Source organism: Melopsittacus undulatus, chromosome 4 (assembly GCF_012275295.1).
Source record: "Melopsittacus undulatus isolate bMelUnd1 chromosome 4, bMelUnd1.mat.Z, whole genome shotgun sequence".
In the NCBI taxonomy this organism is placed as follows: domain Eukaryota; kingdom Metazoa; phylum Chordata; class Aves; order Psittaciformes; family Psittaculidae; genus Melopsittacus; species Melopsittacus undulatus.
Window position 1 is genome coordinate 97,330,697 of NC_047530.1, and position 14,309 is coordinate 97,345,005.

Consider the following 14,309-nt stretch of genomic DNA (forward strand, 5'->3'; position numbering starts at 1 on the left):
CAAAGTTCTACCAGGGCATCAAGACCCTGTGTACCACTCCTGGCTATCCTCCTATGCTGTGGTTCGACAGCTCGATGCATCTCGTTGCAAAGAGAGCTCAGACACCCCTTCCCCACACTTCTGTCCACCTCGGGGCACAGCATGCTACTCCCTCAGTTGCATCATGGCTTCAACAGAACCACTCACCGACTTGTCCTCCACAAGCCACAACACTTTCCTCCTTCCCAAGCCCCAATGCTTTTCTCCTCCCCCCAAAAAATGGGCTTGAAATGCATGACAAGGAAGAAAGGTTTAAGCCAAATCAGTTCCCTGAGCTACCTCCCACAAAAAGCTGCACTGACAAAACCATAGTTGCAACTCTGTGACAGTTCAAGATGATCTGTATATTTGCTCTTTTTCTTTCCACCAGCTATGCACCCTCACCCTCTTCCTTGTGCTAGCATTGGTATTTGCCTGACCCAACAGCCAGCCAGCTAACAGAGCTATACTACCAAAAAATTATTCTACTCCCTCCAAGAAATGATGTTTTTTTGCTAGCACAGCTCCCCTGGATTGCCTCCCCATGTGCAAAGCCCTCTTATGTTCTTGCTCCCTTGATAGCACAAACTGTCATGAAGCCACAGTCCAAAAGAGCAGCCTATTGCAGAAGCAAGAGAAGAAAGCGAAGTGAACTACTTAAGCCATTTTTATTGCTAAATGCTCTAGTTCAAACCACAAGCTTTGTTTTTTTTCTGACTACCACACTGTCTGATACTAGAATTACTTCTCAGGGAATAATGCTAACAGAGAATCCCACACACCTCAGATTTACTTTCAGAACTCAAAATGAATAGGTATTTCTGAAGTAACAGAAGGGGTTTTCATACTCTTGCTTCCCCATATTTATCTATCAGTATTTATGACAGTAACAAATTATTAAAGACTTCTATGAAGGGCCAAGGTGAACCAGAACATTACATCATTTGACAGGTCAAATTCCAACTCTCGAGGAACAATGCCAAAACTGTTTGAAAAGACAAGAGAGATGTATCTGGGGCACAAGGTGATGACCACAGCATAATTTCAGCTGAACATCCTGGGCTTGTGCAATAAACCTCTTACATTTCTATTAAAATCATATCAAAACCCCAACAATTTATGCAGCATTCATACTAGGAACAGGGCAGGTCCCTAGACCTCATAAAGCTGATCAATTTGAGGTGGAAACTATTTATGACATAGTACTATCAAGATAAAAGTCACAAAGCATTGTTACACTTTGGACTTTATTTTTTTAGAAATGGTTTTGTACTTTACCTCCAAAAAAAAATCCCAGTCAACTCTGTATTTTATAGAGTTCACAGTATCTTTTGTCAAAACACATAGAAAGGGGCTTTCACAAGGGAAATCTTTTGGAGAAACAAAACATATATCAAATTTAAGTATGAGGAAGAGATATGAAAGGGATAGAGGAGAAAACTTCTCCAGGAGCTAGCAGTTTAAATGGCTTTAGGGAAGTGGAACAGGGTGTGTATAAATGGGGGTGGCAGGGGGTGGTGGTGGTGTTTGTTTTAGGTTTTAGCACATAGGGTTGCTAAGAACTTCAATAAGGTAGTGATTTCCTTGAGTCTGTAGATCACACAGACTTCTTCAGCTACTCAAGATTTTCCCAAAGAGCAGCATAATGAACAGACAAAATTCCTGCATTTCACCCCAAGATCTTCAACAGATTTGAAACAGTCTTTTTTTCTCTCATTTCTTCTCCTCCCCTCTCACATTTACTCCTCACTGCTGTTTGGTTAAACTCTGAGCTGCAGGACAGCTCCACTGGAGGATTCAGAGACCCGAGGAGAGAGCAGCAGGGAGCGAGAGCAAGACAAGATGATACGCTACAAGTAGGGAGTTTAGAAAGGACTAGAACAGGTGATCCCCAGCAGTCGAGGTAAGAGGAGATGAGAAAAGGAGATAGAAGTAAAATAAATCCAGTTCAAGCAGGGGTGGAAGCCAACAAAATGTTCCTAACATAGCAGAGCTAGAATCAAAATAAAACGCCATAAACTGGATCTAGAAGCATCAGTAATTGGCTGGAAAGAAAAAACATCACTTGTGTGTAGAAGCCTGAGTTTCTCAGCAATATATTGAAGCCCTTGAATTGCTTTATGCTTAAAACCAGTTATTTGTCCATATTAATCTGGAGTTCACAAACATCTAGAGCATGCTTTTGTAGTGCAGAAATTTAAACATTCAGATGAGGCCAAAAATATACACGGCAGCAGTAACAGCTCCTGGTGTAACCAAAAAAGGTGCTTCAAATCCCTGATAATGAACTAGGATGCTGGGCTAACTGACAATAAGAGGTTTAACTCTGCACACAAGGAACTGAAGTGAATCTGTGAATGTTACTACAGATTACCTACTCTGAGCAGTCCCCAGCAGATTATGGCCATATTTGCATACTTAAAAATAAAATGAGGATTTGTGCTCAGTTAAAAGCAAGAGGCCAAACAAGCAGAGACATACCAGTGCTCTGGTTTGAGATTTTTAAGATTACTCTGGAAGTTCGTAGTCCACTGGTGTCAAAGCCATGTTGCTATCTTTGCAGACACCCACCAAATTACTGGCCTAGACCTGGTGTTTATGTGTGTGTTGGGACCCGCAGAAAAGGCCTTGCTTTTTTTGGCAGGGAAAGAGAAAAGGATGAAAATGTGCATTTTGAAATGGAGAAAATTACTCAAGATGAGAGGGCATCGGGGACTTCTTTTTCAAAAACACAAATATTCGATTGCAAGGAGCCTGCATAACAACAAACGCGCACAAGAGAGGAGGAGGAGGAAAAAAAGGGGAGGTGGGGGTGGAGGAAGAAGAGAAAAGCAGTCACACATCCTTTTAACCCCCGCGGCCGCACTCCGGATCCACGGCGTCAATCCGGCACCCCGACCCACAACTTTCTGCCGGCCCCGCCGCCGCGCTCCCTCCAGCCCTTCTCGAGCCTCCCCCCGCTTCTCCTCCCGCCGGGGCACAGGCCGGGCGCGCCGCCGGCTCCGCGGCCTCCCTCCCTCCTCTTCCTCCCTCCCTCCTCTTCCTCCCTCGCTGCCGCCTGTGCTCACGGAGGCGGGCCGGGGGCAGGTGAGCCGGGCCGGGCTCGCCCCCCGCAGCGGCGGATGGGCAGTGACAGTCGGGCCGCTCCCCGCCGCCGGGCGCGGCCGCGGCCCCGGCCCCGCCGTAAACAAGTTTGAAGGGGCCGCGGCCGGGCCGTGCCGGGCGGGGAGGAGCGGGCGCGGCGCTGACAGGGGCCGCACAAAAGGGCAGGGCAGGACCCCCCCGTTCCCGGCTCCCTCCCCGGCGAAGGGCGGGGCCGGGCCCGGCGCCGCTCTTCTCCCGGCGGCGGGGGGAAGGGGGGCGGGCCCGCAGGCCGCGGCGCCGCTCGCCTCACGGCCACCACCCCCCCCCCATCCGAACCCGCGGCGGAGCCTTCTCCCGGCGGCGGCCACCGCCGCGGGGCCCGGCCCGGCCTCCCCGCCGCGCCGCCGTCCCTCACCTACACAGTGAATGAGCTTGTGTCGCCACGAATCGAGCTGGTGGCGGACGCCGCGCCTCTCGATGGAGCACTGCTGCCGCCCGCACGGGCTCGCCATCTTCTGGGCGGCGGGCGGGGGTGGGGGCGGCGGCGGGCACGGCCAGGGGGGGCAGGGACGGGAAGGAAGGGCCGCGCGCCGCGCCGCGCCACGCCCACCCGCCCTCAGCGCCCGCCTCGCCGCGCCGCGCCACGCAGGCGCCGCCAGCCCGCGCCACGCCCCGCCCCGCCCCTTCCCGCCGCGCGCCTGCGCCACACGGGCCCCGAACCCACCCGCCCCGCCCGCTGCCTGCCCGCACGTGAGGCAGCGCCGAGCCCGCCCGCTGGGGGGCGCTGCCGCCCTCCCCCCTGCCCTGCCCTGCCCTCAGGTCACAGAGAAGGTGATGCCGGAGGGGATCACTGCTCCTCAGGGAACATCCCATCTCCTGAGGGATCCTTGTCTCCTGAGAGGACATCCTGCTCCTGAAAGATGGTCCCTCAGGGAACATCTCCACACCTCCTGAGGGATCCCTCTCCCCTGAGAGGACATCCCACCTCTGAGGGATCACTGTCTCCTCAGGGAACGTCCCACCCCAGACAAGTCACTGTTCTCTGAGGGGACATTCCAGCCCTGAGGGAGCCACATAGTTTTCTGTCAGGAAGAGTTTAAATCTCCTCATCCACTCGACAGTGTGGTTAAAAGTACCAGGTCTATTGGTGGCCATGGTGAAAAGGAAGGACATTCAGCTGCAATGGCCAAGAGGCCTCCCAGTACTGATCCCACAGTGATAGTTCCCTGACACATCCATCTTCTGTGTTTTAGCGGTGTCCATTTCCACCCCTACACCACAAAGACCTCCCTCTGGTGAGCTCAGACAATGTAAGGGGGTTGATGCAACAACACCATTTCTGGTGGCAAGCCACGAGCACATGGATAGGCAGCGAAAGGTGTGCAATGGAGGAAAACATTGGCACCAGCTTTCTGCAAGCTCAAGGGATGAGCTCGGTGAGGTGAAATGTCTTAACCCAAACCCTGCCACAAGGCCAGAGTGAAGCCTGGGAGTCGTGACCTTCACTCCCCATCCCTAACCGCCAGAGCCATTACCGTCATCTTGCCAAGACACACACTTAGGGCATTTGAAAGGCAGAGGTCAGAGCTAGCAGTGTGCAGATGTGGTAGTAGGATGTCCCAGATAAGATATTTCCTGTGGAGACAGAGAAGTGTTTAAGCCACCATTCAGGTGCAGTTGCAGCTGCTGTAAGCCAGCTGTGCTATTCAAAGGGAGCTCCAAAAGACACACAGCTGTCTCTTCGTGCATGGAGGTAGAAGAGCAACGACCCTGTCCCACAAAAGGAGACCAGGTCAGCTCAGTTTGGCTAGTCCATCAGAAGGAAAGTAAATGGAGGTGTGCTTGCTCTGCCTGTGTACTGGAGAAGTCCCAGGGGGTGTGAATTCCAAAGAAGGGACAGAGCTATCTGAAGCCAAATGGAAGCAGAAGGACAGGTTATTAGTGGGCTGTTAATGCCATCATGGGGAAAGTCAGAGGATAGTTTTTAACTGCAGGAGGTAGAACTTCCCAGAGCAGACAGCAACCAGAGTAGCAAGCAGCAAAAGCCCATTTAAACATGCAGCTTCCCTGAGAAGAGGAGAATGTGGAGCTTGTTTTCATGAGTGGAGCAGACAGGTTTAGTGACCAGGGAATTCCAGTCCTGATTTAAAAGCCATTCATGATGTAAAGACACAAAACATGACCTATGTGGAATAACCCTGCTACAAACAGCAAGAAAGCCCTTTGGGCACCTCTTCTCAGGAATGATTCCCCTAGCTGCACCTCACTCCAGTTGCTGGTGATATACTGCTCTTCTTTCTGCCCCTTTTTCAGTGTGATGAGCCATTCGAGTCTATGTGTCTCCATTTCCAGAGTCCCTGTGTTGGCAACAGGGTATCTTCTTTCCAAAGGCACGCCTCTTGCTAGAATCAGGTCAAAAGTTTGTTAGGCACTGTACTAACCACAGAAGCAACACTTCTTCCCTGAGAGGTAGGTGACCTAAACAAAAGGGTTGCTGCTTGAATGCTCTAGTCTCCAGCAGGGAACTTTCTGTCTGTGATCTGCATGGTAGCTACAACATCAGGTGGACAAGCTGCTGGAGTGGCTTGTGATTGCTGACCTTGCAACTTAACAGTCCAGATACACCAAGACTGGTGCCTGCCCACTGTGGTCTCCATGAAAACCTTCCTGCAAATTCTTCCTTGCAAGATTCTTCTATTGCTCTGATGCCCAGAGAATAAATTTGGTGGTGATGGTGAGCTTGCAGGCAGCAGAGATGTTGGCCATCACGCTGTTACTATCTCCTTGTTTCTTCTGCACTCAGTTTGCATCCCTGCTGTGATGGAGTACTGGGTCATTTGGTGATGGTCTTAAATATATCAGTCTCCAATTCAGAAGAGGTTTCTTGCTACTGTTAACTACCTTCAGGAAGCTTTCCCCAGACTCCCCTTCCCTAGTGGCTGCAGACCTGCTCCTAACCCAGCAGTGACTCTGTTCCCCACTCCACTTACACTCAGGCAGTGACAAAGTGCCCTTTGAAGCATCTTTTCTCCCCTGCCTTCCCCTAACCAAATCCTGTGCACAGCCTCCACATGTCCCTCCTTCTTCTAAGGTGGATAAGATAAATTCCCATAGTCCTTCTTCCATGGCAGTTTAACTATTGCCCAGATGGTATTAGCAGTCCTTCAGCTGATCAGTTTTGAACATACTTTTTTCTTGAGCAAGCATGAACAGAATTAGGTATGCTTTTCTTTTCCACAAAGCACATCTGTCTTCTGGAGGAAGTGCCTTGCCTGAAAGTCACATCCTACAACTTTGACTCATGAACCTTGATAACTGTAACTTTTCTGGTTGCACCCTGCAGCTTCCATCATCTGCCCTGTGGCTGGAGGTTAGCACTCCCACAGCAGAGCTGGCAGGAAGCATGTGCTGGTTGTCATATCGCACTGTGGTTATACTATCTTCAATCTTGACCCCCAGCACTTATTAATGAGAGTTTCAGTTCTGTTCTTTTTTTTTTTTTTTTCACTCCTCTGTTCCTATACTGATGTTTAGATAGTGAAGTCTTTGAGATAGCCCCAAGTTTCTATTCTTTGCTGATGCAGCACTTCGTGAAAAGCTTCTCATCTCTAACAGGATACATATGAGAATTAATTAATTTTCCAACCCCTGCTGGCCCCCAGGGCTAATCACAGACTGTTAGCATGATAAACATCAATTACTTGGATTTCTTACACATCGCCAAAGCAAAGCGGAAGAGGATGAGGAAAGCATGAACCAGAGGATCCACTACATAAAGCAGAAGAAAGTGCTTGAGAGCTAGAGGAAGGGAATGGACCTCCCATCTAAAAAACATTTTAATTCCACAGGCCTCCTGTGAAGACGGGCAAACGGAAGGTCAAGGTCCATTTAAAAGAGGCAGCAACATCTGGAATCACTATCCAAAACTTTTGTGTTCAGATGGATCAAGAAGAAGAGTGTATAAAACAGAGGGGCTGGCCTCAGGAAACCCATCAAGAGTAGCAGCTAAGTAAGCAATCATAAACATACCGAAGCAACAGCAGAGCTGACTTGATCCCAGAATTAGGCTGGACTGGTCTGATAAAACAGAGCCTGCACCATGCTGCCATCAACATGATGGGACAGTTTTGTTGAAACCAAAGTGGATCTACAATTCCTTTGGCCAACACCATCAGCAGGCCCCAGCAGCCATCCCTCTGTTCCATCCTGCAAAATCTCTGCACAAACTCTCTAGCTGGGACAGAGCTTCAGCTTTCCCCCACTTCCCCACCTGCCATGAGACTTGCTGCAGCAGGAGCATTGTTTTTCCCATGTTTCACACTGGCTCCCCTTTGATGTTAATTGTTTGCAGGCAAAGCTTAGTGGAGAGTGTAGCTGTTCACTGGTTTGTCTGCTGGCTACTACTGAGCTGCCCAGACCAGTGAAGAAAATGCTTTGATGTTAATGAGCTGCAGACAATTTCACTTAACACCGAGCAGGGCCTGGCATCTCAGAGGTAAGTCTTTCAAGGCAGATTCTACAGCAAGTCTCTCCAACATCCGTTTTGTCATAGGAACAGAAAATACTCAGAAAGACATCGGAGCAGTAGCCTGTCTGCTCACCCACACCCAGTAACCTTACAGCCCCAGAAATGCCAGAGGCAGGGAAGCAGAATGGCCCCAGCCTCATCAATCTGCATGGCCTTTATGGGATTCAATGGAAGCATGATTTTCCCCTTCATCCTATAAACCGCCTGCCCCTCTGGTCCTGCAGTACGAATACACAAAAATGGGAAAAGAGGATGGACTGTAAATTGCTGATTCACAAGAGATTGGTTCCTGTGTGGTGGGTGCTTGAGGCAACCCCATTCTGAATGTGGCACCTTCTCCAGCAGCACAGCAGATGTTTGAACAGAATGGGCAGGCTGCAGTGAAAGCTAGAGCACCTATTATGAGGAGAGTCTGCAGGAGCTGTGCCTGTTTAGTCTAGAGGAGATTGAGGGGGGATATCATGAATGCACATAAATATCTCAAAGGTGGGTACAAGGAGGATGGTACCAAACCCTTTCAGTGGTGCCCAGCAACAGGATTAAGACCAAAGGCCATAAACTAAAACACAGGAAGTTTCACGTGAATATGAAGAAGAAATTCTTTATGCTGAAGGTGGCAGAGCACTGAACAGGCTGCCCAGGGGGGTTGTGGAGTCTCCCTCTATGGAGATATTCAAAACTTGCTTGGACACGTTCCTGTATAACCTGCTCTAGGTGGCCCTGCCTGGGAGAGGGATTGGACTGGGTGATCTCCAGGGGTCCCTTCCAGCCATAAAGATTCTGTAAAATGCAGCTAGCACTGCCAGCCTCAGACTATCCTCTTTGTAAAGTGGATATGCCAGCAAAACATTCTTCTGTAAATCTGCTACAGGCAGAAGCACACTGCCAAGTGCATGCACACTGACAGGTCAGTGATGGGTCCCCTCGGAGACAGGGGTGTTGCAGCTTCTCCAGGTTCAGTCAGCCTTTGTTGTGGGCCCCAGACAAGGAGGCTGGGATTTGTCCCTAAAACAGCACCTCCCATGCTTGAAGGAGAGACCAGATTAAGGAGAGCTCCTGCTGTGGAGGAGTGGTGTGGGAAGCAGGGAAAGGTGAGAAAGAAATCTGCCCAGCGAAAATGTGAGGAAGCTCAGCCTCAGGCGGGCAGCACTGAATCACAAGTATGAACAAAGACTGGTGAGAAAAAAGGCACAAATTCAATTTAGTAACCCTCTGCCAGTCATTAGCAACATATATTTACCATATCACACAAACTCCACTTCTATCCACACACTGGAAGCATTCAAATGAAGAAGCAAGTGACCCAATCTGTTGCGGAGCCCCCAATCAAACAGGAACAAACAGAACCAAACACAGACTACGTCCTGTCAAGTAGAGCAACAGATGAGACCTCACTGAAGTTTAAGGAGAAACATGCCTTCTTCTGAGGAATGTGGTTTAATTCCGATATATTGCCTTATTAAATGATTTATAGTAACGAGAAAGAGATATTATCTTCTCAGTTTTCTCGCCAGGACAGGATTGATCCCTGAAGCAAACTTTGGATTACAAAGTTAACACAATGCAAACCAAGATGAAATACTTGTCCCTCTTCTCCATTGTGGGAAGGAGCTCATGCAAACCTCTGTACTCCATCCTACTCTGAAATACAACCTAATAGTGAAAACTGACTGATCACAGGCCAACACTGCAGTTTGGAATGTCTACCCAAGTCAATGAGAAGAGACACAAAATCAACCTTTGACAAGGCATTCAGTATGTGCTGTGCAGCAGAAGTTACACCATCTATGCAAAGCTTGACACTGTGGGTACAATTGTATGTCCTGCAACAGATGAGAATGGCAGAGGAGAGGCTGTCAAGCTGAGGACAGCACAGAGCCATGCACATCATGGTCCACAGACAGTGGGACACGAAACATTATGGTTGACACTGCTGGGCAGTGGTCTGCAAACCACCATGGAGTGGGTGCAGGATAGATGAAGGAAGAGGGAGAAATTAGATCACTATCTCAGAGGGTTTTATTGTCACATGCAATATAAGCTTCACTAGAGACGGACAATCAGCCTAAAAGTAAGTGAGATATTCATTAAGTTTAGGATGGATTTCAGTGCACAAGAAAATGTGTTGTCAGTAATTGTAATATTAATGTAAATAGAAAGCAATAGATTTGGAAGGTGGACAGTAATAATCTGGGGTTTACAGCCGTGAGTTCATCCCCATTAAAGGAACAGGAAAGCTAGAGTGTTGAATAAATGGACTAGAAAAGATCACCTTTGTAATAAAAGGAAGAGTGTATGCAGCAAGGTGAACACTAGGTCAATCTGTAACTGTTTCAAGGGGATGAGGAAACATTCACCTGAAATCAGCATAAAGCTGGAAAAGCTGAGCTGTCTGCAGCAAACACGGCTTGACATAGTTTTTTTTGACTTTATCAGAGACTGAATGTATATAATGCTGTAGTTGCGAAAGTCTCAGGATGTGTTTAAAAACAAACAAGCAAACAAAACCCCAAAACCAACAACCCCCACCAAAAATCAAGAATAGATATATTGCAGGAAGATAACAGATGCCCTCCAAATCCATACATACGAAACCCTCCAGATGAGGCCTGTTGATAAATACAGCACTGAATATTCTTCTACCCTGCATAGAGTTTTCCATCTTCCCTTAGCAAAGCAAAACATGAGGTTCCAAGATACCTTTTCCTTCAGTTATTGCTGTGGTTGCGTTTGGCATCCTCCATGATCAAGAGGAAAGCAGGCATGGTTCAGTTCTGTGTGCTTTGCTCCAGTGCCACTGGCCCTCACACATACTAAGCATATCTCCTCTGCATGACACTTCCATTCACATGAGGCTGATCATACATGTGTATGAGAGAGAATAGTCGTTTTGCTGCTGAAGAACAGATAACCATTGAGTTCTGCTTTTCCCCCACTTGAGGGGAGAGGGTCAGCTCTGTGCCACAGCTGATTGTTAGGGAATTTACAGGAACTTAACCAACTTTGGTCAGATTCAGTCAGATTTGCAAGAATAGTGGCAACCTCAGTATCGTTCTAAAGCTCTTAGAAGGGTAATTAGCAGACAACATGGTCTGGGTCATTAAGGAGCTTGGCCAAAACCATAAATGCTACAGAAACAGGAAACAACAAAACATAAAGTCAACCAAGTATGCAGGTAACTCAGAGGAGGGCTTAGTGCATCCTAAGTACTAGAGAGAAGCAAGGGGAACAGGCAGGTACACCTTATAAGCTTTCCCCACCAGCAACCTGACAGGTACAGTGTCCCTGAAACAAAGGTTGCAGGTTGAGAACTTCAAGTTGCTTATGAAAGTGCTCCAAACCTGATATAATAAAGTAATAAAGGCAGAACTCAAGGATAGCTTCAGACATTGATATCCTGCACTCAGAGCCATGTTCAAACTGTGCTCAATGTTGAATGTGTTTGTGGTCACTATGAAGGTGTGAGGGAGATGCTGGAGGCTCAGCAACAAATGACTAATTGTGATAGCACTTGCTCAAGGAATTTAAAGCTTTTCAGATGTGAAACCACTAAATTGTTTGATGCAGTGTACAACCTTCTGCTTAAGCTGGCTTAGGTAATGAAGAAGTGAGAAGTGCAAATGTAGTGCCAGTTTCTGAATAGATACTGAGGAAATTAAGGAATGATTACTATTGCCATCACCCTGGCAAGAACTCCAGTGGGGGTATAAAAGGCTGAACGTGATACACAGTAAGCTGACCTGAATCAGCAATGATTGTAAAATGCTTCTTGCCATTACAGAAGATGGTGGGAGCGCATGCAGCTAGAAAATCTCTCTGCCCTTCTCCAAGGTGATAGAAGTTTTCTTTTCAGCTACAAATGTACATTCAGCAAACTGAAAAAGGAGCTGGTGAAGGAAGACATTTTCATGGAGCAGAGCCCAGAGCTAGACATTGAACATGTGCATTTTATTTTTAAAAAGCAACAACAAGAAGAAAGAAACGCAAGCCAATGTAAGATCTTGTCTCTCTTCAGTAAGATGATTGCCAGAGCAGCAGCTCAAGATGTGAAGCCACAGAAAATGAATCAGGCTCCTAGAACAGGATTTATCCACATTCCATAAAGAAGGAACCAAGAAGAAGGAATGAAGAGGAAGGAATAAAGGAAGGAGGATTGGGGTGGGGTGGTGTTGAAGAAGCCTGGGATGTTGTTTAAACTACTAGAGACCATTATATATGGACATGTTTCTAAGTAATACTGAGCATATACTATTAACCACCTGATAAGAATAGTGGAATAAAAAACAGCTGGAGGACTTCAAGAGGTTTTCAGGGGAAAAAACGTAATGATAATGGGAGATATTTATTACGCCCATACAGACCAGGTAGATACCATGTCAAAGAATGATGCAAAGACTGTATTTTTAGCCCCGATAAATGAATAGTTCTTAGAATGACCACTTTAGAGGAGCCAAGTGGAAGATGAACTCTAAATTTAGTCACTAGTAGTACATAGTAGTACATAGAGTACATAGGAGTTTGAAATGTAAGAGTGAATAGTTGCTTTGTCGTAACAAACATGATGTGCTTAGATCCAATATTACTTCAGGAGAGGAAATAGCAGCAAAAAAAATACACTGTGGTACAATGTAACTTAAAGGGGAGGTGGGTATATTCTCCCTTGAAAGGGAGTAAGTATAAAAGTCAGGAAAGTAATTCGGGAGAATTTTAAAGTAGCTGATGGAAGGACAAAATGTTTACAATGACATCGAGACCCTGTATCTAGAGCTTTAAATACACCATCACTTGAAATATATTAACGACCAAACAAAAATCTTCAAGTCTGGCACAGTTAAGCGGCTGAGCAAAGGAGACATCTAGAAGTAAAAATACATCCTTCAAAAGTTGTAAGTTCTGGCCAAAGAAAAAAATATAGAAAATCCCAAACTCTGCCAAGTCAAATTAAAAACCAAAGCCCCAAAAGAGAACCCAACACACCCAGGCCAGCCAAATAGTTCTTGAACAGAAGCTTTCCAAACCCATGAAGATTACTAATAAAAACACGTTCTACACAATAGGAGGAAGCCTACAGGGACTCAGGGGCCCAACAGCAAGCTTTAGGGGAAGAACAGTCAACAGAAATGGCCTTGACTAGAGGCTACTGTCACCAAGGGCAGTTGAGCACATCCAAATGTTTTTTTGCTATGTATTGAATATCCTGCACCACCTCCCAAGCAGCTGTGGTTTAACAGCAGTGGTTCATGTATAATTTCTACTGAAGTTTTGGTCCTGCCTCATAATTGTCTCACTCCATTATGTGCCTCCCAGCAGGCTGAAGGAAATACTGCAGCAATAATAGGGTGGTGACTGATGGTTTCAAGACTGGATTTCAGTCCCTGTTAACTTACAGACATTTAGTTAATAGATGGCTCTGAAGTGAATAGTCAAATGAGAAGCACCGAGGTCTGAGGAATTAACCACTAGTCAAAGCACCACACGAGAGAGGTAACAAAGACAAAACCTGAGCCCAGCTTTAGGTTCTGGGAGGAGTTACTGCTTCACCAACCTTGCTTTTACATGGAGATGTTTAGAGATGTTAATAGAGATAGGGATTAGGAGAACAGCTGTCCATAGCAGTAACTGGTGTTGGCTGCTGTCACCTGTCTTGTGGTTGCTATTGGCACTCCAGAGACCCTGTCCTGCTCTGACCTCTTCCTTTTATCCAGGCCATTAATAGCATTGGCTTCTCTGGAGTCTGCCTCCACCAGCACCTGAAGGACTCTGAATTATTCATTTTCCTCTGGTGGCAGCTACAATTCATGAGCAGATACACCCTGCAGGTCTCTTCACTCATAAAAGATTGTAGATAGCACTCACTCCCACCCATCGGTGAAAATGGACCATGGTGTTGTCTAACTGTCCATCAGGCAAGCCTATAAAAACCCAAGCAGTCTGAAGTTGTTCCTTGTGAATTGTACCATGTGTTTCATCGAAGGTCATGATCTTCTTCTCTACAGTTAATATGAACTTCTTTAATCAATTGCATACTTTGTCTACATGCTAAGTGCAGTCCCAGGTCTTGGAAGTTCTGATACACAGACATTGCCCAGTTCGCACATTTTCATTGTACAACACCATGAACGTCACACGTGCACTTCATGAGAACTTTGATGGACTGTAGACATTTTGCTGGTTAGCCTTATCAGGCCATTTGAATGACACAACCAAGCGTGTCCACTCTGGATTGCATGGCTTAGGGCTGTTAGGCAGTCCAGCATTGCTCTAGCAAACAAGGGGTATTTGGGAATCCCTTTGCCCCCAGGTACTTGAAGGAAAGCTTCTTTACTTAGGAACACATTCCAACTGTCTCTAGGTAACAGAGAGTGTATTTTCTGCTGGTTCTCTACATACTCCCTGCCTCTAAAAATAAGCTATTTAAAGATGCAGTTTCCAGTACTCACCAGTTCACCTGGAAAGAGAGCTTGTACACAATACTGATATCATACATGATTTCACAACCTTGTAACTCACTCACTGACTAAACCTTCCAGCCATCCTCAATTTACCTTGCCTAGTGTTTTCACATGGACTTGTGGGTTTCCCTTGAATTAAGCTGGGAGGTGTTAAATCAATTTGTCCTAGCAGTGTTATTTCCTAAGGCTCAGCTGTCACTTAACCAGAATCTTCTGAGGTTAACCTA